The sequence below is a fragment of the Chamaea fasciata genome, unplaced genomic scaffold (genome assembly GCF_029207755.1).
Source record: "Chamaea fasciata isolate MVZ Bird 193981 ecotype frontalis unplaced genomic scaffold, bChaFas1.0.hap1 SCAF_7, whole genome shotgun sequence".
NCBI classification, from domain to species: Eukaryota; Metazoa; Chordata; class Aves; order Passeriformes; family Sylviidae; genus Chamaea; species Chamaea fasciata.
The window spans coordinates 52,456,980-52,468,033 of record NW_027094092.1 but is presented as its reverse complement, the minus strand read 5'-3'; positions in this window follow the sequence as shown (position 1 = coordinate 52,468,033).

The following is an 11,054-nucleotide window of genomic DNA, read 5'->3' as shown; positions in this document are numbered from 1 at the left end:
AGGGCAGTTTTGGGAACAGCTTGAGTCTGCAGCCAGGGACGGGCAGATGATGCCTCTCTTCAGCTGGCAGAAGGATTTTTTTAATTTCTCTCATACACTGCGAGATGCATCCAAGTCATTACTCCTGTCAGGCAACGTCCCCTCTCCTCCCACACGTCCTGCCCGTGTGGAGAGGCTGTTACCCACAGCTGGGCTCCTCCACCCAGCGCTGTGGCTGAGCCTCGGTGACAGCTCCCTGCAGGGCAAAGCAGGCTGGTCCCAGGGGATCCAGCACTGGCCCTGGAGCTGCAGCTCCTCTGGGTGGCTGCTCCGCATCCAGAGCACTGCGACTTCAGGGTCTGCTGCAAGCTAGATGCTCATGTCTGGAAACCAGGAACTTTTAGCCCCTGGCAGAGGCACAAGAAAGAATGGAGGAGGGAGAGGGTGATGGGGAAGAATGTGATGCTGCTCTGAGCACAGTGAAAACTACAGAAGGAAAAAACAATCCTGCAGAGGTAAAAAAACTGATTTACAGCTGAGCTCAGTTTTAGAGTGGCAGCCACCAACATCTGCTAAGGGCAGTAAAAGTCCTCCCACTTTGGCTGCACGTCAGCGTCTGTATAAACTCATCTGAAGGCTGGCAGGCATTCTGGGATGGCTCTTTCAGTATGTTTTACTGCTTTGGCGCTTGCAAAGGGAACAAATTTGTGTTCCTGATGGCCAAGGGCCACACAAAACCTGTAGCCTCCCGTCTCACAGAGATTTAAACCCCCTCTGCATCCCCTGTCCCTCACTGACTCTTTGATGCTGCTCCAGGCTGATGAGTCCCAGCACCCACCTCTGCCACGTCCCTGCTTCCCAGAGCAGGATAACAGCACAGCATCCAACCTTCCTTCCACCTGCTCAGGAGGAAGCTCAGGTACCCAAGGCCAGGGCAGGCATTGCCTGGAGCATGCAGCACACACCAGCCACCCAGGGCAGTGCCAGCAGGGCAGGAGAACAGCTACAACTTCTGCTAAATTCCTCTGCAAAGGACTCAAGATGCTAATGGGTTTTAATTTTCCATGAATTTGCAAATGCAGTATTCTGCAAAGCTGCAGATGATTGTTCATGCTTCCTCACCTAGTCTAACATTTATTATATTTTTCAAACAGACATTAGTATTAATTTAATCTTGATTTTTTTTTTTCCCCTGAAGCAGACTATAATTAAATATGCTTTTCCCTGTGACATTTGCTGGGATATAGTGAGGCCAGGGCATTTTAAAGACTCATTCAATATAACTAGCATTTCAATTAGTGTAAGCACATGAAGTAAACATTTTTTAAAAACAGCCTAGTCACTTGAACTCATCCACATGGGACTATTTGATTTTTAATTGACTGCAGTTTTTTATTTTTTCAAAGGATAGGAATTCTGATTGAGTGCTGGAAGTCCTAGCAGAGTATGCATGCTAAAGCATGCTGAATTACGTCTCATTTTCTCCTCAGAGCCGTCATTTATTTTCCTTTTCACAACTGAAGCTTCATGTTGACACTTAATCTCTGTGTTTCTACCCTTACTTGGGGAGGTTTTCATATAGGAAATTTCCTACCGAGCAGCGCTGTTTCACTGAAGAAAGTTTCTCCTTTGGTTCATCCCATCAACATGCCGGAGCATTGACTGGGAAAAGCATGAGTAATATTTTCAATGGCTTACCCTTGTTCTTTAAAACCAGTAACAGAGAAATACGGTATTCATCTCATTCCTCTATTTCAGGGAACATCTCTTAAAAAAAAATACAATAAAGGCCTCCTTTGGGAGTTCACAGGGCCCAGCTACCTACTGAGAAGTAGGTTATTAAAGCAAGAGTCACATCTCACTGTGTATCAGTGCAGCATCTCACACAACAGACCCCTGACCTTGCTCGGGGTGCTGGGCAGGAGGCAGCAGCACTCTGCAGCAGGAACAGCCATCAGGCCTTTAATAAGTTGTCTCAAATTACCACAGGAGACATTAAGGAAAGAGACATTTAATTACAGTTCTCTGTTAGAGGGAAAAAAAAAAACCAAAACAAGCATAATTTTAATCCATCTCCCACAAGCATGGGAAGGGGAGGCCACCTTCCCTGTGCCAGGTCTCCTTTCTGTACCACGGTGACCGAGGCCAAGGGTCACTGGAAAAGGACACCAGTGACTCCTGGAAAGCAATGTGGAAGGCTTAACTTTTCCAACCCACTCTAAAGGCAGATGTAATACACCATTGGAGAGGTTCTCCTGCTTGGAGAATGCTCCCTGTGATCCTGCAAGCAGCTGATGTTTGCACAGCCCCGAGGGTGGCATAATTGTGAGAGAGCCCCAACAGTTGTGGGCTTGTCACAGGAGCCACAGGGAGAAACTCTGGCTGAAGCTGGAGACAGGCTTGGTGAAAAGGTGAACCTGATCTTTCCCTGCAGGAAACAGAGGCCTGAGGGCTTACAGGGCAAGGGGGGCCTGTCCCTACAGTGGCTGCTCAAAGGCACATACAGGAGGCTCCCACCATAGCAGCAGCAGCTCGTCCTCAGGTAACCCAGCTGGGCTGCAGTAAATTGGGCAGGTCTTTGGCTCCAGTTCTCCCTAAGACCTGGAGAAACATGGGGACAGCACTCAAGAAGAAACTCAGCATCTGCAGCATTATTTCTCTTCCCAATAATACTGCTGCCATACCAAAATGAAGCATGATTCCAAAAGCCAACAGTGTTTCTAAAAATAAAGAAATACCAGTAAATGCCCACATATGAAATGCAGCATTTTATCTAACGCTCCCAATTGAACTAAACGCTGTGCTGCTCACTCTGCCGTTCCCAGGAAAAGCACAGTGCATCTCCAATTGATTTACCCTTATTACTCATTTTGTACTGGGGTTTGCAAATTCCTCTCCCAGTGCAGCACATAATTTTTCTCCATTGCTGGCGAACGGCAGCTGGCTGACTCCGATAAATCCCACTTGGTCACTATCGAGGATCTCCATAATCATTCCTCCTGAGTGGGTGAAACACTGCTGGCACTGCGTTAGTGGGAGGCAATTTCAGTAGTAGCCTTTGTCCTTCCTTTAGCCTCTTCCACAGATCCCAAACTTTTCCCATTATTTCAGATGCTGGAGATGCTTTCCTCAACTTAGGCGCAAGGCAATCCTCTCTGACAGGAGGAGATTTGAATGCCATCATCTCTGGGTGGAAAATGAGCCTTTAGAAAGACTGAACCCAGAACCATCTGCCACTCTCAAGGGGAACAGAACATCCCACTGCCTTTTTCCCGTTTCACCTGGAGGCACTTGGCTTGAGCTGGAACCCAACAGACCCCATGGCTGGAGTAAGATTTATGAGCAGTTTAGCACCATGTTTGGTTTTGTGCTGTCAGCTCCTAGACATTGACAAGGTGTGCCTTAACATGACACTTCTGGGGCTGGCATTTCCTGCCCAACAGGAAAGTTGCTGACCCAGGGGCTCTTATTAATTTATCCCTGGCTATGCTCAATATTTGCTGACAAGACCCCAGAGAGGTTTCACACTCCCTTTTCCTGGGCATGAATAACTCATCTCTCCCTTTTTTTTTTGATTGAACTTGCAACATGTGAATACCAGAGATAGACAGGGTAGAAGGAGCAAGATGACAGGTTAAACATGGAAGCGGATGTGCCTGCCATGCCAGTGAAGCTCCTCCATTGGCAAACCATTTCCCCAGCTCTCCCTATGGCAGCAGAGAGGTGGCACAGGAAAGCACTCACAGACCTGTGAGCTGTGCCTCTCAGTGAAAGGTGACATCTGGAAAGGTCCTTGCTGCAGGAGGGAGGTGGCACTCCTGGCTTGTTATGCCACGGGAGCAACCCCATGCCCCTTCCAGAGGAGCCTCCATCCAGCTCCCTGCCCCATGGGCTGGTTTTGCCTTGAGATCCTGGTGCCCCCCAGGCCTCCTGAGGAAACCACGTTGGTTTTTTTCTCAGGAACACCTGGGACCTTGCCTGGACTTTGCCAATTAGAGGCAGAGTTGCAGAGACTGCAGAACTGCTCTCATTTCATTTTTTCATTTAGATTAGTTCAGGGATCAGAAAATGAATGAGCTTAGCTCAAGTCCCACAAGCCTGCTTTTCCTCCAGGCAGTTAACACGCTGCTCGACTTGCTAGGCAAACATTTAATCACTTTCTGCACTCAGCATCCTCCATCACACGGGAAGGTGGGCTCTGGCTGGGCTCCTCAAAGAGGCAAAGCAGCCACACAATTATTTCCCAAGCAAGATGTGGCTGATGCAGGAGGACAAACACAGAGACAGGAAATCACCTTTTGGAAAGAAGAAACCTTGGATTAGGTTAAATGGATCTTCCAGAGCATCTTCAGTGCAGCCATGAAACAGGAATCAGGTAACTGGCTGCAGCCAGTAACTTACCTGCCTGATAATTTATTGCAGGAAACACAGGAGAAGGGAGATTCACCTATGCAGGTCACCAGCGCCAAATACGAGTTTGAGTGGAGGGCATTTAAATTCTGTAAAGTCCTCCTTTCAGTGATTGCAGCAGCAAACTCAAACTACTTGGTTTATCCAAAATAAGACTGAGGCGTAGCTGCCCCCTCATTTACAAGTAGCAGGCTGGGAAGAAGTGGCTGATAATAGTGTTTTTAACCTGGCAGAAGGTGATGCAATGAGATATGCCAAATAGAAAACAAAAAAGATGCTGGGCAAATTAAGGCAGCAAAGGTAACTTAAAATTGAAGCCATTTGCTTTGGGACCTTGTGAATTCATCATTGCTTGAAGTCAAACCTGGGCATCATTCCAAGAGCTACGTTACAGCTTGAGAATAAATTACAGGTGTGACAGAGCTGATGTTCTGGAAGCGCAGAGATATGATAAAGGCCGTGGAAACAGTCACATCAAGCGGATGCTATTATGAATAAATTGGCATGCCTTACCTGATGGGAGCTGCTGAAGTGTGTGGGAGAGGAAAGGGGAGAAAGGCATAATTAGGGCAAGCTCCCACAATTGCCTGTACAGATGGCTTGTCCTCCTGAGACATCTCCTCCCAAAGAGAACAGCATCACTTGTCCTGGCAGGCTGGATAAAGCCTTTGAGGTAAATACCAGCAGTGCTGGACTTGGGAGAGCACTCCTCACTCCACAGTCACTATCTGCTCCCTCTGCTGTCCTGCTGACCTGGGCAAATGGGGACCTGCTTGGGGGACCCTCTGCCCTCAGCTGGGCAGGTCGGGCTAGCATCCAACACCTGCAAGCTACCACATTGCATCTGAAGGCAGCTGCATGCTTAAAACCCCACTCCTTGGTTTCCAGCCTTCAAAACCTACAAGAAGTCATCTCACTTGATCATTTATCACTAGACATGTGAGTCCTTCATTCATCCCAGCACAGTTTATGCCTCCCCTTCAAATTATATTAATCTAGACTTTTTTTCAGAGAAATCTCCCAAATAAATCATTAGTGATTCATAATTTATTGAAGCAGTCCCAAATTCTTTGGGATAGGTATTGCTTGGGCTGTCATCTGACAAGATTAATCCCTTTTCAGGGCCACTGGGAACACCTTCCGAATCCCTGCCTCCTCAGAGCTTTGCCTACTCTGGCAAAGTACAGGCTGGAGGTGCCACCTGGCACTCCTGCATTGAACACGGGCTGTTGAGAAAGAGTTTCTGTACAAAGACAACCAAACTCAAAGTTTCACAGCAATAAAGAATGTGGCACATCTGTCACTCAGCTCAGCTAATGATTAATTCCCCTTGCTGCCTCATTTCCAGGACTCCGTCAAGAGCTGATTTCTAGCCCTACCACACAGCCTGGGCTGAAGCATCCACCTGTTCACCCTCCCCGGCCAAAAAACCATCTCCTGCAAAAATAAGTTGTCAGTTTAGGGCTCCAAGCTTCTCCCTGCTCCAGGGGCACAGCCTACACTCAGTGCCTCCCTTCCACCCCCCAATGACTGGCACCACCTCCCTCCAGCCCCTCACCATTCCTGCCATTGCCCTTGGGCAGCCTCAGCCTCACCACTGGACAACAGGTGGATTTTTTGCCAGCAGATTTCAGTAGCTTTGAATGGTCAGAGTAATGCAGATTTAGGCCAGGAAGGAGTGCAGAGGAAATGCAAGGACACATCCATGCCCCTTCCTCCTGTAGAGTTGACAGTTTCTTCCCTAGCTTCTACTGCAGGCACTGTTTAAGGCAGAAGCCTGCACACGCTGCCCAGCTTCCAGCCACAAACACATGGCTTCCAAAGGCTTCTGTGAGCATTAATCAGACACTTCAGGACACACAGTTTTCACATACTAATTTACTTAAATGACATGTTACTTTGTCTTCTCAGCCGAGACACCTAAACAGCTGAACAGAAATCACAAAGTGAATCTCAAAGGAATAATTAGTATACAAAAATTAAACCAAGCCGAGCTAAAGCCACCCAGGCAAGTGGCCCTTGGGGGTCTGCCTGCAAAACAACTCATTTAGAACAAAACAGTCACACACTGAAGAAATTTGGACACTGTTCTCCAAAGCTCCAGCTATTCTAGGAGAACAACCTGCTGTAAAAGGCTGTTGTAAAAAAACAGGACTTGTGATGTGCAGCCAGACTCAGCAGGGAAAACAACCCAAACTTTTTATCCATTACTCAGGAACAGCCTTAGAGACAGGATCGTGGCAGCAGTCCCAAGCCCAAACTCCCCCACAGACTGTGATGGTGCTTCCACTGCTCCCAGCGTAGGTTCCAGGTACCTTCTGTTGATTTCTAGACACCCACGCTAATCTGCAGCTGGAGCACAGCCCAGCAATCTTCTTGATGTGTATAATATCAAGGCATTCTTCTTGTGCTCTCCAACTTTACTCTGTGCTTTGATTATGCCTGGTTAGGAGTTTCCAGAAAAACCTGCTAAAAATACCATCATTGCCAAGGAGCAAGCCAACACCAAGGGCAATATCCTTCTAGTGTCAGAGAACTTCAGCCTTCAGAGAACAAGTCCACGCTGACATCTCTCCAGAAGCCTCTTGCATCCAGCCAAGGACCCATCCCTCCAGTCTGCTACACAACCTCAGCCTCTGTGATGCTCCTCCAACAGGGACATGCAGCTCCAGTCAGCCCCTTCCCACCAGTACTGACTTTTCATGGGGCTTGTCTTACACCAGCCAAAAATAACCCTTTGCTATTAGACAAGTTCCACCACAAACCTCTTTAACACCACCTTGTTTGATCACACTGCCTGTGATGTCAATTCTGGGGCTTTTGGTAGCCACGTTCCACAACGACTAGGAAATGTCTCAGGTACATAACTGCTCTTCTATTACTGTGTAACATTAGCTAAGGCTTTTACCTCCCAAACACCCACAGGCTGGCAGTGCAAGCCCTAACTGGTCATTATTCTAGGAATGACTAATCCATGGGAAGGACACATCCTAACACTGCCCATCTGCAGATGTCAACTCACGCGTGAGTTAACCTTGCCTTGGGTTTGGCAGGAATTAGCAGCAATTATAGTTTTGCTCCACCTCCAAGAGCATGTTAGCAGCTCACAGAGATGCTCTGAGTCCCCCCAAGCAACCAGCAGTTGTTTGAAGCCTTTAGCAGGTTCTGAATTTTTAAACAAAGACATATTCTCCTGAGGGTTTACAGGCCATTAAGTAAACATTTAAAATGTAAAAACATTGGAAACTATCTCAATTACTCAGGTTTCATTAATACAGCACTGTGACCTCTCCATCCCAGGAGGCTGTAGAAACAAAACTGAGTTACTAAATGAAAAAATGCACCTTTACAAGGGAAACAGAGATGATTCCTCTGCTTTATGGCAATCTTTAAATTGAAGAACAGCAACAAAAACCACAAACACCCTCTTTGCTACATTTTACAGATAACTACTTCTTTTCATAACATTGCAGAAGGATGGAAAACTGGACCACGTTCACTGCCCTCTTGTTAGTACAATTACTAGTGAAATCCTTGAGATTATACAGTTCAGTCTATGAAACTACCACAGCCGGCAGACAAAGCGAAAAGGAAAATGTTTCTTGAATGCAACATAATTTCCTCATCTGTGTCCTCAAAACAGGTCCACCAACTAACAAGGAAGCAATTTGAGGAGCTGGACGCTCTCTTGAGTCGATAAAGCATTGCTGAAACCTTGCTGCTCCTCACAGCACACCAACACAGCCCCTCATTAGCAAGGCACATCTTGTCAAGTTTCTGCTTGGTCCACACCTAATGAGAGGTTGACAGGTAATCATTTAAAACTGCATTTGCTCTAACAATATGAAGTTATTTACTATCCACCTGATCCAACTCTCCCTGCAGACTATGTAAATGTACCTTACAAAGGTTGGATTAGGCTATTTTTTAATGCCTATAGCAGGGGTTACACCCCATCATTTGGGGGAATTATGGTTTAAAGCGTTAATAAAAACATACCTTGGGAAATCCAGAAGAAGTTAGGGTGTCATAGGTTATTTTTATATAGACATACACACACACAAACACACATGCACAAAATCAAGTTTTCTCCTCTTACTGTAAGAGATTTTTTCTCTGCACCTTGAAAGTCAGGCTGGCAGAAGAGGACTCAGAGTATTTCTCATTCTGGAGGCCCTAGGCAGTGCACATTTGAGGGAAGAGAAGATGCAAGTCAGTTGATATTTATTATGATCTTTTTTCTTGACACTGAATGCTGAACCACAAATCTGGAGCCCTGGCAGATCCCGGCACTCACTGCTAACAATGCACTAAAATAAAACCATGAGGAAGAGAAGTTATCCATCCATGCCTTGGGCTAAAGGCATTGTTCGTAACAAATTGCTTGACTAGTTTATCTTCCCTGTGCGCATGGAACAGTTCTCTTAAATTATTTTTCTGCTGCTAAATCCCACTGTGGTTCTGGGTCACTCATTGAAAGTCAAAGGGAGAGGCTGCTTGTGATGGAGCACAGGCACAGGGTATTGTTTGCTTCCCGAGTTAAGCACGGCGCTGAACCCACGGCCTCCTATGATTAATTGCAGAAACTGAAATCTTTATACAAATACTTTTAAAGGATAATTTGTTTAAGCTTAGAAGTTATCTTCTCAGAATATTTGTGCCAGTGAGACTTGACCGTACAAGGGGGAGAGAACCAGTCACGCAGCAAAAGGGAATTAGCTTAAAGGAGAACATCCAATTGACTGCTTTTGGGTTTGGTTTATTAATAGCTGGTTTTAATTTATTTTTTGGGAGCATTAACAGCACAACATATTGATAAGAGACATAAAGCTACTTTTTGCATTAGGAAAGCTGTCCCTAAAGTTGTACTGGAAAGGCTAAACATGGTAGAAAATGTACCTGAAGTTTAACGCTTTCAGCATTAGTGATACTTCTTCACAGGACACCTCTTACCTGAGCTTGTCCCTTCAAGAGAGGTGGGGTACAGGGCTCAAAGGAATTGAAATCTGGCCCAGTGGGGTTCCCCACACAATAAAGGTACATTTACAGAGCACTTAAAAGGTTCCAAGCCACTGGGGAGCTAGTTCTGTAATCAGGAAAGTTCCAACAAGCAATGATAATTTGAGATCTTGAAGACATACTTGTCTAGAAACTCCAGAAGTTTGCAACCATCCCAGATTCCCCACTGTATCTTGTGTCAAGAACACAGTACCCCTGAGGAACTTTCCAAAGCCTTGGATCGAGGCATCAACATTTCTTTGTCCAGCTCCAAGCACAATGCCCAGCACTGCAGTGAGGGGTCGAAGTCCCTGTCCCCTCTTGGGTTAAGCCCAGGCAGCCACGGCACCAGTGTGGTTAATGCCCAGCTCCCACATCACAGACAGCCCTAGGCTCTACACCTTGATCTATAATAAGGAAGGGAATAAGCACTTTCAGGATGTAATACATTAGATCAGTTTTCAACATCTAATTTAGGATTCAATTAATTATACCCTACAAAAGCTTATTTCTCTCTAAGGGATTCTGGACAGCGAGCTCAGGCAGTGATATCCCTATCCACTGATGAATCCTGCACCTTGCCATAGAATAGTTAGGTACACGTGGATCTCTGGCAAACCTACTGCACCCATTCTTCTATTTCATTAATTCATTTTCCATCGTGTCTTATTCTAAACCTTGAATACACAAGGCAGCATCAAGAGGTCTGCAGCTACTGAGATCTCCTATTCATCTTTTTCTAATAGAAATCAGTTCAGTTTTGTCACACACACAGTCTCATCGTCCATTTCAAAAGCTTATCCAGGTCTTGCTAAGCCAGTCTCATGTGCTAGATGTCAGACAAATTAGGTCTGTGCCCCCAAAGAGTGCAGAGAGGAAAAAGCATCTCCACATTTTATTTCCATCATTCCGCATTTCCTTCATTCCTTCTCCTGTTGCAAACTACCTTCATGAAAACGAAGAACACGTCCACAAACAGAACAAACACATCACCTCTCCCTCACCCCCAGCTACAAACAAGAAGTCAGCATGAGGTGACTCCCATTTCTCATCTGCCCAGTGTGAACTCCTTACCTGGTCAATGATTTTACCCAAATCAGTAAATCCTGCCCCTTGCTGCCCTTGTTAGGCTAGGCTGCAGCCTTCTTCCATACAAACTTCTCCCCTTACAGCAGGGGAAGCTTCCAAGTGATTTCTCCATCTATCAAAGTTCAGTTCTCTACACTACTGTCCTCAGGAATTCCTTTTTTGATAACCTTAGTAACTTCATTTCCATGTAATTTTACAGTGATTCCTTCTTAGTTCTTCTGCAGCAAAAGAAAACAATTTCTCTACCAATGTCCGCAGGCCCTTTGCAGAAATGTTTTTGTTTGTACATATACATTTTTTTGACTGTTTACTAAAAGCATGACCAGAAATTACATTTACTCTTACAGCTTCAAAGGCTATTTGGATGGATAAGCCAGAGCATGCTTTAGAGGTGAATCATAGGTTTGATAGCTGTTTTTTTCTCTCAAACATCACTCTGCATCTTTCAGGCTGGAAGATAGTTTATGAAATTAAATCCAGGTTTGTACTGTTACTTCATAAAGCTGATCCTTGGGGATCATATTAAGATCTTGTCACACTTAGCAGCACCAACAGTGAACTCTTCCCTTTCAGCTGAA